This window comes from Canis aureus, chromosome 5 (genome assembly GCF_053574225.1).
Source record: "Canis aureus isolate CA01 chromosome 5, VMU_Caureus_v.1.0, whole genome shotgun sequence".
In the NCBI taxonomy this organism is placed as follows: domain Eukaryota; kingdom Metazoa; phylum Chordata; class Mammalia; order Carnivora; family Canidae; genus Canis; species Canis aureus.
The window spans coordinates 53,735,644-53,752,850 of NC_135615.1; the positions used below are offsets into that span (position 1 = coordinate 53,735,644).

General features: G+C 38.1%; 1 protein-coding gene and 1 long non-coding RNA gene across 25 annotated transcripts in view; both read left to right on the forward strand.

The window, feature by feature from the left end:
- The window catches only part of LOC144314196 (uncharacterized), a 492,303-nt gene that overhangs the window by 282,633 nt on the left and 192,463 nt on the right, over positions 1 to 17,207 (forward strand). The gene's annotated exons all lie outside the window — the stretch shown is intronic.
- Positions 1,674 to 15,420, forward strand: LOC144313445 (uncharacterized). 2 transcript variants are annotated; one of them, XR_013379091.1, is made up of 4 exons: positions 1,674 to 1,785; positions 6,781 to 6,920; positions 10,652 to 10,747; positions 15,136 to 15,420. It is a non-coding gene; the product is annotated as an uncharacterized LOC144313445 (long non-coding RNA). The 2 variants fall into 2 exon arrangements; XR_013379090.1 differs by lacking the exon at positions 15,136 to 15,420 and having other exon boundaries at positions 10,652 to 10,802.

Sequence of the window (17,207 nt, forward strand, 5' to 3'; positions counted from 1 at the left end):
ACTCGGATGTAAGTAGTTCTGGGATTTAATTGAGAAATACTCTGTATTTCTTTTGTCAAGGACGGTGCTCCCCAAATGTTTGGTATATAAATGAGTAACTTAGGCTCCCATCCTCTTTTCTTTTGTGATTATAAAAGTTATAAATGCTCAATCTAGGGAAAAAAATACTAAAAACATAGAAATGTAGGAAAATTTCACTGGTCATCCTCCCACTAAAAAGGCATACATTTTTTTTACTTTTTTTTTTTTAAGATTTTATTTATTTATTCATGAGAGACGCAGAGAGAGTGGCAGAGATAAATGCAGAGGGAGAAGTAGGCTCCTTGCAGGGAGTCTGATGTGGGACTCCATCCCAGGACCCTGGGATCATGAGTCAAAGGTAGACGCTCAACCACTGAGCCACCCAGGTGCCCCCATTTTTTTACTTTTAATATACTTCTTCTGGTGCTTTTTACTATACATTTTGTTTCACTTGACTCAATATACTATATGTATTCTATCCTAAATACTTTTTTGAATGAGAGAGTCCAGAGTGTTTTCCACTGCAGGGTTCAAATGAATGCATTATTTCAAAGGTTGAATTGGATAGCCCTTCAAACTTTTATATATCTATTATTGACTCATTCTTTGACAGCAGACTAATTTACTAAAAAAAAAAAAAAAATCATTACCTGAATATGGGGATTCTAAATTTTATATTCTCAGTTCATATTTCATCTCTTAAAGACCATTCTAGATTTAAAAAGTTCTGATTTTCTTAGAAATTTGCAACTGAATTATTTCTACACATAGCCATTTTCATTCCTATAGTTGAATCACAATGATTTTTATGTGTTAGATGTGTGTCACCTTTTTTTTTATTTCTAGCCAAAAAACTGAGACTTAATTATTAGCTTTTTAGTGGCCTGCCATTTATTTGAAGATGTTGACATTTGCATAGCAGTATTGTGAGAAAGGTGCCTGTATATTTAACAACCTAGTATTACCTCTTTTGTCCTTGAAAAACCAGCCAAAGGCATCATCTTTTCACTGTTCAAATCATGTGGTTTTCTGGCACTTAGTGTAGTGGAGAAGACAGGTAAGATTCAGTTCTTTGTACCAGTAGTGCTCTGCTTTACTCTTAATTCTTAATAGCACATTGGATAACTTTTCTCTTTATTTCCTCTTTTTTTTTCTACAAGTAAACATAATTCATTTATTACTCTCACTATTATATTCAGAGACAGATTTAAAACTCAATTTGTATTTTGAGTCTATGAACAAATGCTGTTAATTGATAGAAGAGTACAAATTGATTTCCTAAAAGAGACTTAAAATTGAACAACAGTCTAGCCCTAAGTAGCCCAGAAGATTTAAATCAATTTTTTTGTTGATCTGAATTACTTGCCAAGAAGTAGATTAGCTATCAGGAGAAAAATGATCCAGTGATATATAAGTATAACAGTATATGAAATGTGGCTCCTCATTCTTAGAGAAAATTGCTAAACTTTGTGATCAGAGGTATTTATTGTTTTTCAGCTTTGATAGCAGTGACAATGCACTTTTTTCCTTAAGGAAATTGTGTATGAAAGAGTAAACTGTAACCTATATTTGGGTTTGGAATGCTCAGTTAGAACTTTTAGTGCTCTGAAATGCTGGAATCAAATTCTGTATAGTCACAATTGCATGGAGTAATCATTAAGTAAAAACAGGATTTGGTTGGTGTTCGTTCTGGGTGATTTGTTTAGGCCTGGGATGGCAGGGAGTGAGTGTAATCAGTGTTTACTGAGCTTTCTTCATCTTCAGGTATCACCATTCCAGATTAACTGAAATGACTTTTAATACCCTGAACTCCGGTCTCTACACAACTTAGACATATTCAAAACTTCAATTTTCTTAACTTTATGTCCAAACAGAGAAGGATGACACATGATCTGAATCAATTGAGGACTAAGAAACATAACATTGTAAATTGTTTGCAGTTGATTTACTCATGCAGATGACTATGTTTGGATCATCAATATAATCTAGTGACCAGATCAACCATCTCAGTAATTGGGGGGAAAGGAAAACCATTGCATAGATAGATAATAGATAGATAGATAGATAGATAGATAGATAGATAGATAGATAGATAGATGTTTAAATACTTCAAGTAACTCTCAAGATAAAAAAGATAAAATTAGTCTTTAGTAGTAAAACTATATTTTGGAAGATTGCATTTCATAGGCTTAGGACTGATTTTCTTTCTGTAAGAGTTCAAGACTCATAAAATATTCAATTCTAGAGCAGGAATGATGTATTTCTCTGGGTTATACATTGCATAGGAAAAGTTTTTCAAAGCTTAAATGTACTCATCAACCTTATGTTTATAGAATACTGGTAAAAGAAATGTGTTTTTAATTTTCTTTTGGATGTTCCCAGGAGGCAAAGACCCTTCAACTTCTCATTTCAAATTCATTGGAAAGAGAAATTGGAGTCAATCATTTCCAGGAACAAGAAATCTCTATTTTTAGCCTCTGCTGATTAAGACCACGTTATCTAATAGGAAGAATGTGAACTGAATGTACCTTTTTACTCCTGAACAATACTTAGGGGGTTTTCATGATACTGACAGGGTATGTTTTTGAATAGATGCATGGATAATAAATCACTCTTATTGGAGTTCACTGAGGAACATTGTTGGGTCAAGTTGGGTCAACTGTGAATTGTGCTTCTATTTTGTGCTTTTCAAGGGAAATTCAGTTAAAGTCTTATGTCTTAAATTTTTTTTCATTTTGCTAATGTGGATCTTTGAAATTACTTCAAGTAATAAGATTGGGACAGAGAAGCAAGTTGGTTAAGGCTAAAGAGAGCAAAACAGGAAATCATAACCTAAGCTGGTCATGAAGAAATCTATGACCAAAGCAGATGAGATGCAGAGAGTGAGAAATAATAAATGTGGTAGGTGGGTGCCGAAGAGTGTGACAGAAGGAAAGTAATGGTTATATTCTAGTCAAGAGCTTTGTAGAAGTGGGAAGTAGAGGTCACAGAAGCAGAGGGAGATCTTTTAGGGAAGGGCTCAAAAACATAAATGTATCAGAAATGAGAAACAGAGAAGTTACCATTAATAAAGTATGGTTGTGCCAGAATTTGGCAACAGAGACTTAGAAGAATAAAAATCACCTGATTGCAAATTCAGAGCAAGGTTTGGCAATAGATACCCATGACAGTAGGAGAAAAGTAAAGGAGAAGCAGCTGTTGTGTAGATTTAAATAACAAGATAGAATTATGGAGAATGAGAAGATCCAAGGTCTTTCAAAGAAAAGACAAAAGCAGACCACTTCTTTCTACTTCAAGGCAGGTTGTATCCATAGAGGATGAACCACCTGGGAGAGGGCAGCTAAAGCAGTAGGAAGAAGGTGGATAATGTCCGGAGCACTTGGAGGGGGACAATACCTGGATTTTTCCACATTTGTTGACTACCTTAAATCTTATTTCTTCTTTTTCTCCTGAGACCCAAATTGCTTTCTCCCCTCTCTGCAGGTTCTTTAAATAATGACAACTTTAAAAGACTCCAGATGGTTTTGAAAAACTTGAAAGTCATCCAAGGTGCACTGTAGGCCTTTGTAGACACTCCATGTGGAGCCAGGCTGAAAACTATAGTTTTTGTGTTTGGATTATGTTTTGGAGCTGAGCTGAAGTTGCCAGAACACACACAGAAAATTTTTTAAATTAAAAGTAAGCTAGCTCCAGCCCATGTAGACTCCAGCAACAGAAAGACAGTGTGAACTCATGTAGTCTCATTGGCTTTGGTACAGTGGCACCACTGGCTTTGTGTATCATTTTGTACCATTTGGCCTTGTTGTGAGCAGAAGGCAGAGGACACAGAGATCAGTGGAGTAACTCTTTGCCTGCCTCTCAGATATCATTATAGCACCCACTCCTTCAGTGGATTTACTGTACTTGCATAGGATATTTAACCCACCATGGCTTCATTGAGAATATATCAGATTCATACACTCAACCAGTTTGTCTAGTTTTTTCTCAATCTGTTATGTAGAAAGCCAGTCTCAGGAATGAGCTATGTTGAAATGACTTTAATAGCAACCAACAAGTGTAAGCAAGCTACTTTTAGAGGATAGGAAGAGTACAGAAAGCTGAATTTTAAATTATTTTTCAAGGAATTAAGTGATTAAGAATCGAAAAACAGTCAAGGGGTTGTTTAGATTTACTGGTTTCTTGGATAGAAATAATCCAAAGTTTTAAGATACTAAAACCTGAGAACTTTGAAGGATAAAATCCACACGTGGATTCACATTCTGGATAGGTGGTATATGTGTGTATATGCGTGCACGTGTGCGTGTGTGTGTGTGTTTGTGTGTGTGTTTGAAAGAGGAAAAGGAGAAAGAGGGGGAGAGGAAAAGAGGAGGAATAAAAATTTGTCCTCTTAATGTGTTGACTGATTTATAATGATGATTTGTGCTAAAAAATATTTTTTCCAGGCTTTCCAAACCGTCTATCTGCAGACAGGTTGGCAGGGAAGGAGAAGGAGTGGATAGAAAGGTTTAGGTGTTACAGGAGTGTTACTTTTGAATATGCTTAAACTTAGGGGGAGATATTTTATTTTTAACACTATTGCAGCATCAGCTCCTTTTGTATCTCCTGTGTGAACATGAGACATGAGGGATGGATGGATACTTAACAGAAATTGGCTCAGTTGGCAAAGTTGACCCAATTAAAATATCTTTGCTTTGGGTTGAATTTTCAACTCCTTCTAGGGTACTTAATGACAGATACCAGGATTTTAAAAAATAATTCTGGTCATTTAGTTGAACAAAAAATTTCAGTTACCCTCTCTTGTCACCAGGGAGGCTGTTTGCCCTCCAGTAATTGATGTCATAAGGAATCCTTGAAACAGTTGTTAGTTCTTCAGTCAGAGATGGTGTATTCATGATTGCTGCTTGTTTTTCTCCAAACTCACATCAAGAATCTTTCCAAGGGGGGGTACCTGGGTGGCTCAGCGGTGCTAAGGTCATGATCTTGGGATCCTGGGATCCCGGGATTGAGTCTCACATTAGGCTCTCTGCAGGGAGCCTGCTTCTCCCTCTGCCTCTCTCTCTGTGTCTCTCAAGATTAAGTAAATAAAATCTTAAATTAAAAAAAAAAAAACTTTTCAAGGGATCAAGGGTAGCTTGCAGATTCAAAGAGAACTGAAATCACATACTGGTTATTGATAGAATACTCATATCATTAAGAAAGTATTTAGACACAGGCTAAGAGATTTCCATACATTTTGCAGTGATAAAAATCACCGGTAACTCTGGCTTTTTGAGCAATGCACTGTCTAATGGTATGTGAATCCGAGAGGAAGAGGGAGTTCAACAGATTTGCTTTTAGCTCTTATGAACCAAGGACAGTGTCTTCCTAACTTCAGTTATAGTGCTCTAACTTCACAGTTTTTACAACATCTAAACTCACTTGTACTGCCACTTACTGAATATTTGCTTTAAGTAGACTCACTTTTGCTTGAATCAGTTTATTTTAGGCAAAATTAAATACCATGAAAATAATTAATGTCATTGAATTCTGGCTACATACCACTATTGTCTAAAGTCTGACCTCAGTTCTGTTCTCTTCCTGTGCAAAAAAGAAAACTAGCAGGGTTAGAGGAGTGTTTGCCACTATCGTGGAACAGAGACTTCCTCCTGGACAGAGTCACGATTAGGGAAAAATAAAAGGCAGTAACAATATTATTTAAGGTGAAAATCCTGAATCTCCTGTAAACATATGCAGGACACCCAGATCTTGTCCTGTCCTGTGTCCTCAGGGCAGGTGTCCCATATCTGTGCACTCTGGAGAAAAGAAAGTGGGCTCATCACTGTGATCCCAAGTTACTCATTCACCCGAGTGTCTGCTAACTTGAGATAGGTGACTCTCCATAGTCTCTGCAACTGGGACCTACACAGCGGGATGGGAAAGGCAGCCACTGGTGCAAGGCTATATATATTTTTTATTTTTATTTTTATTTATTTATTTATTTATTTATTTATTTATTTTATTTTATTTTCCCGGCATTCCTCTGCCACAGGAGTTTAAGGAAGCACTCATAGGATGAGATGGTCCAGAGAGAAAGAAAACTTCTGGTTCTTTTACACAACTTGTCTGACACCTTCCCTGACTGCTTATTTACAATAATTTCATCCCTCATCTTATTCCCTATCACCTTTTCCTGCTCACTCTATCTATCTATACTGTGACACTTACCACCACTTACCATCTTTATATTTTGGTGTATATGTGCACATGATAATAATAAGTTTACATTTGTTTTTCTGTTTTGCTTTTTCATTTGATTAATCTATCAGTTGTGTCCCTCCTGGAACATAAGCCTAGAGTGGAGGTATCTTGGCTTCTTTTGTTCACAGCCACATCCACAGCCTTGGAGTAGTGTCTGGCCTATAGTAGGTGCTAAATAAGTATTTGTTTAATGAATAGCAATGAATGAAAGAATTGGCCTTCAGAAAGGAGTTAGGGAAAAGGGATTTTACTTCACCTATAAACATTGATATTCTTAAAGATCAGTTGAATTATGAGTGATACAATGCATGATACAAAGTGAAAAGTGTGCATTTGTTGCCTGAAAAAGCACAACCATTGGCATAGAGTTTGGGGCGCTATTTTGAGGAAGGGGGAGGGGAATAAGACGTTGACATTTTTATCCCGCTACAGCCAAGTAGGAGAGGCTTTGCAACAGGTCTTCTAACAGGTATCATTGACTTGTCATGTGTCGCAGTAATTGATATTCTGAATCCTCTGCAGTGAAGTAAGGAAATGAATCCACTCCTTGGCAGAGAAGGCTGCTTACCTGTATGCCTGAAGCAGAACTTGGGCCCTTCTGGGAAAGCTCACCTGAGGCAATGAGGTTGGCAACAGACATTCCTTAGTGCAAGATGCAGTAGGTGAGTTCCTCAGAATGTGACTCTGTGGGATAAATAATGGGTATGTAAAAAGAAAAGTAAAGGAGAGAGGAAAGTGTGGTCCAACCGGTTGGAGAGACCCAGGTTCAGCAAGGCCAGGCAGCCTATTGTAAGGCATTGATGGGCCAGTGTGCTAGTTTTTCCCAAGTATATTTCATGGCTCCCCCTTACCGCAGGATCCCACAGGACTGGTGATCTGACAGGCTCACTTTGGAAGTCTTGGGGTATGTCTGTGGGGTCCCTGACAGCCTTACAATAGGCCTGGGAGGGGCTTTACAGATGATAGTGACATTCCAGTTCCTGAAACCGGTGAATGGGTGTTATTTGCGTTGTTACTTATACACTACTCATCATACAGGCTCATTTTATCTAGCCATGACTTAGAACACATTAAAACTAAATTTAAAATATATAAATATGAATAACAAAACAGACTCTGAAAAGAAAAAAGGTGAAGCATGCATTACCTTTATGACCACACCAAGTATCTTTTAGTTGATTTTTTTTTTTTTTTTTTCCCTTTCCATAGCATGTTCTGCCATCATGACTTTTTCTTCTTGGTCGCTCCTGAAGTGGCCACTGCTGATGAACCTCTCAGGCTTCATCTCCCACCTCTCTTCCCCCAGCCCTCCTCTCAGCAATTCCAGATTCATAGATCCTCATCATTGCCTTTCCACATGTAGTTGTTCTGGTTGGAATGCCTCCTCCCAGCCCTGCTCCAAAAATTCCTATGTCTTCTTTCAGTTCAATCTCAAATGCTTCTGGAAAGCCTCTTCCATCTTCCCCTGGTGGACTTGGGTGCTCCTTTCCCCCCTGTGCCAGTAGACTTTGTGAATCTCTGTATTGAAGCAGTTGTGTATTATACTGATTTGCACATCTGGTTCCTGCCAGATTATAAACTCCTTGGGAGGAGAAATTGAATTTTTGTGTGTTTGCAGTCAGGCTGCCTTGCACCTGTCCATATTCATCTGTCTCATCTGTTTATCCATTTTTCCTTTTCATCTCTATTCATGAGTACTTCAGGTGGTTTCAAAATATGGCTGGTCACTAAAATGTGGTAATAAATACATACGGAGTAGATCTTCATTAGTGCCAAGGAAGCGGGTAGGCAGGGAGGATTGGAGCAGTGGATAGGAAGGGTATGGTATAAACAGAAGTGAAAACACTCTTGTTAGTGGGACCTGGGCTTGACATTAGGAGCTCTGAGGCTGGTGAGGGTTGCAGGCAGCTGGCTTGGCTTGGTCACCATTATTATTTGGGGATGACTGAGGAGGATTCATAAAGTTTCTCACAGTTGTTTGTTGGGCATTTCGACTTTAGCTGTCACCATCTTTTAATGGAGAAAAACGCTGTTTGTTATTACTTTTTACTACATAGAGGCCAGTGAGAATTATTGCCAAAGAAGATACTTTAGATTTAGCAGGACTATTTGTTAACATTTGATTGATTGTCAATTCATTAATTTTACCTTTAAGTTTCAGGAAAAATATCTCACATACACAACGCGTACACACATACCCACAAAAACCAAAGTACACCTAATTTGTTGTTGAGGTGTATTTCTATTTTTTTTTTCTGAGTACTCTCCCATCTTCATCTTACATTGCTCCTCTCTATTTTAAGTCCATTAAACCTAAAACAATTTGTTCTTGGTACCATTCTTTCATTCATATTTGCTGTACTCCTAGGAGATCCAAAATGTACTCCCTGAGATCTAGGATGACGATTGTTTCAACACTTTGAGTTCTGTGAGCAGTTAGTCAATGGTTAGAGGGTTTTCATTGGCATATGAGCTGGGTTGATCATAGTTTTGCATTTCTTAGAATTTGGAATCACTACTCAGATTTTGTATATATATTTTCTTCCCAATTTGGAAAAAATCAGTTGCATTTCTTATTAATAGTTACAAGCTTTAAAAAATTTGTTATCACCTCAATATTATTAATTCTGTAATGAATGCATTTTGCTTATAAATCTCCATGGACATCTTCAGTCATTTCCTAGGGTTAGACTCTTAGACATAGAATTTCAGGTCAGAGCACATAGACCTGCTTAAAGTGCATGTTTTGGAGAAAGGAAAGAAAAATATGATTTGACATGTGATGATGTGGAAGGAGATGTTATGGTTTGATTTTTATAGATTTTTGTTCCCCTCCCCCTAATCCTTTCTTTTCCTTTTACCAGTTTTCCTTCATCATCCATCATAAAAGGATGTGAGTATAGTACACTGGAACAGCCCTGTCAAGATGCCATTTCATATGGCGTACTTTGTAACTCATTTTGACCCCTCTGGATAATATTTGTGGCAGTTCAACACAAACTGCCTTTCTCTTTTCCTAAAACAGTTCTTTAGGTCAGGATTTTATAAAGACAGAAGTAGGTTTAGTTGACAATGAATAAACTCACACTCTCATGAAAACCATAGATGTGGCTGTAAATGTGAGCATAACTTTTCAGAATAATTCACAGTTTAAATGTATATATACACAGTCACATGGCTATTGATTACTAGTGTACACTGCTATTAATATACATTCCGTCCTCACCAAAGAATCACTGAAAGCCCCAGTTTGAGGTTTCTTAAAAAAAATGGTCTTGATTACATTCCCAGCCTGGGTGTACAGACCAGTCTGCCTTGCAAGACCACCATTTGCTGATTGTCCTGTGTGAACCCAACACAGTTTTCTTCTTTGAGGTCCTTGAAGTTACGGAGAATCTGTCTTTGCCTACACACTTGCTCAGAGTTCACCTTAAGCAAGTTCAGACATCATCAGTTTCATTGCTAGGGAGCTTTAACTGCTTTCCATGAGCTCTGTGAAATTCTTGTCTCTAATTACTTCCTAGTGAGATGTGGCTTCTTGTCTTTGCTGCGGGGCTCTGCACTTCTCTGGCTCTTTCATCTGAGTACACTGTGTTCTCTGGCTTGCTTCTCCTGGGTTCTGCCTGTATGTGTTCTGGATTAAATTTTGCTCTGGTTAATCAAGAGCATAACTTTCTGATGAGATTTTGAGCTGAAAATGATTATTTGCCATGATGTATAAACTTGGATACCATGACATTTACCCCTCCTTTGTGGTCCCTTAGAACACAGAGCACATTTCTCCTTTCATAATCTCCTGAATATCTGCTTTATCCAAGATTAGAGTGTAACGGGTTGCGATTTTTCTTTTATCCATCCAGCATCTTGCTCGATGGGTATAAAGTTTTGTTAAACTATTTGTTCCTACACTGCTGTCAGACAGTTGAAATACTACTTAGTTATTTCTGGTCATCATTTTGCTTCATTTCACTTCACTCTTGGAGATTACATTTATTAAAAAAATATCAAGTATTGACTCAGTGCCCAGAATGAGTTTTGGTGTGCTTCTGTCTTAGCCCATGGAAGGCTGTCACTGATCTGCATCTAGAAACTGTGTTTGTAGAACTAATTTAAGAACATGGTGTGACCATAATTTTTTTTTCAATTAGTATTTTTTTCTATAAATATCCTTATAGACATATAAAGATCAATTTAAATTTGGATTTCCACTTAACTTTATTGTTACAACTAAGTAAATGCATATAATGCCATTGGGATTATATTGATAAAGACGGATGGAGTTATGGTAAAATATAAACAAATTTAGTGGTTTAAAACAATAGCGTTTATTTGTCACTCATGCTACATGTTCTTTTGGGTTGCCAGGACTCTGTTTAATATTGTTTTTGCTTAGGTTAGTAGGCTGATGAAGGCTCTACAATGTGAACCCTCACTAATTTATACAGGGAGCCGATGGTGAAGCACTAGAGTTCTTAAAGACTTCAACCAGGTACATGGAGCCTGCTTCTCCCTCTGCCTATGTCTCTGCCTCTCTCTCTCTCTCTCTCTCTCTCTCTCTGTGACTATCATAAATAAATAAAAATTTAAAAAAAAAAGACTTCAACCAGGAACAGAACACATTATTTCAGCTTATATGTTATTAGCCAATGCAAGCCACATGGTTTTCTAAACTCCAGAGGGGTGGAGTGGTGTAATTCATTTGTCCAGAATGAGAAGAAATATTTGATATTCAGAACTAATGACTCCTCTGTATTCTACTATCAAATATTCAGCTCTCTTCCCCTCCTTCTGCCAAGTGACCTAATAATACCATTTCCAGGGAAAGGAAGACCAACACTGGAAGTACTCGTAATTTCACAAAAGGGTGTGGATGAAGCAAGTGCACAGTGGCCAAGGGAGGGTGGGAATCTAGATTAGGAGAGTCTGCTAAGTACAGCAGAGAGGGGACTGAATGTCAAATATGTGTTTGGAATTGGCAAGTCTTAAATCATTGGGCTGGTTCCTTGGGTTCACGTAAGCTAGAGGTTTAACCCAGGGATACAAGTCAAATAAGCATCAATCACTCACAACCATAACCATAAATCAGAGCAGAATAAGACTGTCCCCTATAAACACCACTGAAGAAAATTCTAGGTCTTATGCTCATTTCTCTTTTATATCTTCAGCTAGGGAAGGAAGAAGAGGGCTTACGTACACTGTTTGAAGGCAGAACACGAAAGAGACCCACAGCATGCTTGCTTTGCTGTAATAAGATCTAGGAATCTTCATAAAGGCTCTTACGTCAGACAATTATCCTTAGCCTTTTTGACTCACATACCCTGTTTAGAGTCTGATAATACAATTCATTGAAGGAAGGATGCCTTTTATTTTTTATTTTTTTAAAGATTTTATTTATTTATGAGAGAGGGAGAGGGGGAGAGAGAGAGAGAGATTGGCAGAGACACAGGCAGAGGGAGAAGCAAGCTCCATACAGGGAGCCCGACACGGGACTCAATACAGGGTCTCCAGGATCACACCCTGGGCCGAAGGCAGCACTAAACCACTGAGCTACCGGGGCTGCCCAAGGATAGCCTTTTAAATAACTGAATCTTGACCTAAACTTCATACTTCATATAAAAATTAACTAAAGTTAAAAGTAAAATAAAACTATAAAACTTTTAGAAAAAAATATAGGAGAAAAGTCTTTAGGACCTAAGAGTAAGAGGAACCCTCAAACTGACACTAGTAAGACCTGTAAGTAAGGAAGTAAGTAAGACCTGTAAGAGGAAAATTTGATAAATTGGAGCTCAATAAAATAAAAAAAAAAAAATTTACCCTGCAAAAAGACCCTGTTAAGAGAATGAAAAGACAATCTATAAACAAGAAGAAAATACTTTCCAACCACATACCCAAAAAAGGATCAATGTCTAGGCTACATAACAAAATTTAACTGTAAAGGCAAGCAAAAAATCTAATTAGCACATGGGAAAAAGACATTAAGACATGTTTTATGAAGAAGATGGAAAATAAGCACATGAAATGATGTTCACTGTAATTAGCCATTTGGGAAATGCAAATTAAAACAACAATGAAATGAGATACCACGTATCAGTCACAATGGCTAAAATAAAGACTAATGGCAATATCAAATGTTGGAGTGAGTTCAGAGAAACTGATCACCACACATTAATGATGGGAATATGCAGCAGCTCTGGAATACAATTTGGCAGTTTCTTATAAAAACCAGGCATGTGCCTTGATTTCCTTGGGGCACGATAACAAAGTAGCAAAGACCAAGTGGCTTAAGTACAGAAATTTATTTTCTCATAGCTCTGGAGGCTGGAAATCCAAGATCACCTTTTGAGGCCTCTGTCCTTGGCTTGCAGTTGGCTACCTTCTCGATGTGCCCTCACATTGTTGCCCCTTGTTCATGTTGTCTGTATCTCACTCTTTGCTTCTTAGGATGACCCTCGTCTTACTGGATTAAGGCCCACCTGTATGACTTCATTTACCTTAGTTACCTCTTTAAAGCCCTATTTCCAACTACAATTACCTCACATTCTGAGGTACTGGGGATTAGGGCTCCAAATTTGAATTTCAAGGAGACACATTCTAGCCTATTGTACCATGCAACTACCATATAACCTAGCAGTTGCACTTGAACATTTATCTCAGAAAAGGTTAGATACATGTTTTTAAAAATTGGTACATAAATATTCATAGGGGCCATCTTCCTAACAGCTTAAAACTGGAAACAAGCCAGATGACCTTCAATGGGTAAATGGTTAAATACGGTATATCCATACCATCAAATACTACTCAGCAATAAAAAGGAATGAATTATTGATACATACAACTTAGATCGATCTCCAGGGAACAGTGTTGAATGAGAAACTCCAGTAATAAAAACCATACTATAAAATTTCATTTATATATATCCTTAAAAAGGTAAAATTCTAGGATGTAGAATAGTGATTTCCAGGGATTAGGGTTGGAAGGAATGGAATGAGGACAGAGAGCTGGTTGGGGCTATAAAAGAACAAAATGAGGAATTCTCATGGTAATACAAGTGTTCTGTATCAACTGTGTTGTATCAAACAAAAAATTTTTGTTGAATATTTTTGTTTGCTCTTTTTGCCTTAATGAGTCTCGCTAGGTATTTATTAATGTTATTAATGTTTCAAATAATTAATTTTTAGTTTTGTTAATTTTCTGTATTTTGGGTCCATATTCTTTTCCATGGATTTCTGCAAATTTGTCTCTCAAAGTAGACACTCTGACAGAGTTTGCCATGCAGTGGACTTACTAGAGATTAATTCCTATGGCAGGGAGAAGGCTGAAAGCTCACTGGTCAGAAGTCTAACTGATCTATCCTGATAAAGCTCAGATAACCCTACAGGGAGCGTTATGGGTAGATAGGCTATCAGGAATGTCTTGCTTTGGGCTCAGATGTCTGGGGCTTCATATCTCCACCTCAATCAGTCACTGGATATGGGCTGCCCAAGAAGGGCATGCCCTTGGGTGAGGAGGTTCTGTATAATTGAGGCAAACCCTGAAGGCGCTGGACCACCAGAGGCTATCTGCTGATAGCTGGGGCAGTCTATCCTAATTGTTATTGATGGGTGATTGGAGTGCCACACTTCTGGTTTCACTTGTTTCCTTTCTTCGTCCCTTGAGGATACTTTTTTTTTCTTTTACTAGACACTTGAGAAGGTCTCTTAGATTATTGCTTTTGAACCATTACTATTTTTTATTATTTTTTTAATTTATTTTTTATTGGTGTTCAATTTACTAACATACAGAATAACCCCCAGTGCCCGTCACCCATTCACTCCCACCCCCCACCCTCCTCCCCTTCTACCACCCCTAGTTCGTTTCCCAGAGTTAGCAGTCTTTACGTTCTGTCTCCCTTTCTGATATTTCCCACACATTTCTTCTCCCTTCCTTTATATTCCCTTTCACTATTATTTATATTCCCCAAATGAATGAGAACATATAATGTTTGTCCTTCTCCGACTGACTTACTTCACTCAGCATAATACCCTCCAGTTCCATCCATGTTGAAGCAAATGGTGGGTATTTGTCATTTCTAATAGCTGAGTGATATTCCATTGTATACATAGACCACATCTTCTTTATCCATTCATCTTTCGTTGGACACCAAGGCTCCTTCCACAGTTTGGCTATCGTGGCCATTGCTGCTAGAAACATCGGGGTGCAGGTGTCCCTGCGTTTCATTGCATCTGTATCTTTGGGGTAAATCCCCAACAGTGCAATTGCTGGGTCGTAGGGCAGGTCTATTTTTAACTCTTTGAGGAACCTCCACACAGTTTTCCAAAGTGGCTGCACCAGTTCACATTCCCACCAACAGTGTAAGAGGGTTCCCTTTTCTCTGCATCCTCTCCAACATTTGTTGTTTCCTGCCTTGTTAATTTGCCCCATTCTCACTGGTGTGAGGTGGTATCTCATTGTGGTTTTGATTTGTATTTCCCTGATGGCAAGTGCTGCAGAGCATTTTCTCATATGCATGTTGGCCATGTCTATGTCTTCCTCTGTGAGATTTCTGTTCATGTCTTTTGCCCATTTCATGATTGGATTGTTTGTTTCTTTGGTGTTGAGTTTAATAAGTTCTTTATAGATCTTGGAAACTAGCCCTTTATCTGATAGGTCATTTGCAAATATCTTCTCCCATTCTGTAGGTTGTCTTTTAGTTTTGTTGACTGTATCCTTTGCTGTGCAAAAGCTTCTTATCTTGATGAAGTCCCAATAGTTCATTTTTGCTTTTGTTTCTTTTGCCTTCGTGGATGTATCTTGCAAGAAGTTACTGTGGCCGAGTTCAAAAAGGGTGTTGCCTGTGTTCTTCTCTAGGATTTTGATGGAATCTTGTCTCACATTTAGATCTTTCTAGAAGAAATGGACGCATTCCTGGAAAGCCACAAACTACCAAAACTGGAACAGGAAGAAATAGAAAACCTTAACAGGCCAATAACCAGGGAGGAAATTGAAGCAGTCATCAAAAACCTCCCAAGACACAAGAGTCCAGGGCCAGATGGCTTCCCAGGGGAATTTTATCAAACGTTTAAAGAAGAAACCATACCTATTCTCCTAAAGCTGTTTGGAAAGATAGAAAGAGATGGAGTACTTCCAAATTCATTCTATGAGGCCAGCATCACCTTAATTCCAAAACCAGACAAAGACCCCACCAAAAAGGAGAATTACAGGCCAATATCCCTGATGAACATGGATGCAAAAATTCTCAACAAGATACTGGCCAATAGGATCCAACAGTACATTAAGAAAATTATTCACCATGACCAAGTAGGATTTATCCCTGGGACACAAGGCTGGTTCAACACCTGTAAAACAATCAATGTGATTCATCATATCAGCAAGAGAAAAACCAAGAACCATATGATCCTCTCATTAGATGCAGGGAAAGCATTTGACAAAATACAACATCCATTTCTGATCAAAACTCTTCAGAGTGTAGGGATAGAGGGAACATTCCTCGACATCTTAAAAGCCATCTATGAAAAGCCCACAGCAAATATCATTCTCAATGGGGAAGCACTGGGAGCCTTTCCCCTAAGATCAGGAACAAGACAGGGATGTCCACTCTCACCACTGCTATTCAACATAGTACTGGAAGTCCTAGCCTCAGCAATCAGACAACAAAAAGACATTAAAGGCATTCAAATTGGCAAAGAAAAAGTCAAACTCTCCCTCTTCGCCGATGACATGATACTCTACATAGAAAACCCAAAAGTCTCCACCCCAAGATTGCTAGAACTCATACAGCAATTCGGTAGCGTGGCAGGATACAAAATCAATGCCCAGAAATCAGTGGCATTTCTATACACTAACAATGAGACTGAAGAAAGAGAAATTAAAGAGTCAATCCCATTTACAATTGCACCCAAAAGCATAAGATACCTAGGAATAAACCTAACCAAAGAGGTAAAGGATCTATACCCTAAAAACTACAGAACACTTCTGAAAGAAATTGAGGAAGACACAAAGAGATGGAAAAATATTCCATGCTCATAGATTGGCAGAATTAATATTATGAAAATGTCAATGTTACCCAGGGCAATATACACGTTTAATGCAATCCCTATCAAAATACCATGGACTTTCTTCAGAGAGTTAGAACAAATTATTTTAAGATTTGTGTGGAATCAGAAAAGACCCCGAATAGCCAGGGGAATTTTAAAAAAGAAAACCATATCTGGGGGCATCACAATGCCAGATTTCAGGTTGTACTACAAAGCTGTGGTCATCAAGACAGTGTGGTACTGGCACAAAAACAGACACATAGATCAGTGGAACAGAATAGAGAACCCAGAAGTGGACCCTGAACTTTATGGTCAACTAATATTCGATAAAGGAGGAAAGACTATCCATTGGAAGAAAGACAGTCTCTTCAATAAATGGTGCTGGGAAAATTGGACATACACATGCAGAAGAATGAAACTAGACCACTCTCTTTCACCATACACAAAGATAAACTCAAAATGGATGAAAGAACTATTTTTAAATATAAGCATTAAAGTCAGTCCATTTTCCTCTAGGGGCTACTTTAACATCATCTCATAGCTTCTGATATGTTGTATTTTTTTAAATTGTATTTATTTATTTGAGTGAGAGAGAGAGAAAGCACAGAGGGAGAGGGAGAAGCAGACTCCCCACTGAGCAGAGAGCCCTACAGGGGCCTGGATCCCAAGACCCTGAGACCATGACCTGAGCTGAAGGCAGACACCCGACCAACTGAGCCACCCAGGTGCCTCTGATATGTTGTATTTTCATTATTTCTAATTCAAAATATTTTCTCATGCCTGTTTTGATTTCTTCTGTGACCCATGGGCTATTTAGATTTATGTTGTTAATCTCCAAACATTGGGGACTTCCTAGTTAACTTTTTGTTACTGAGTTCTAGCTAATTATCATTGTGGTTAGAGGACATACTCTGA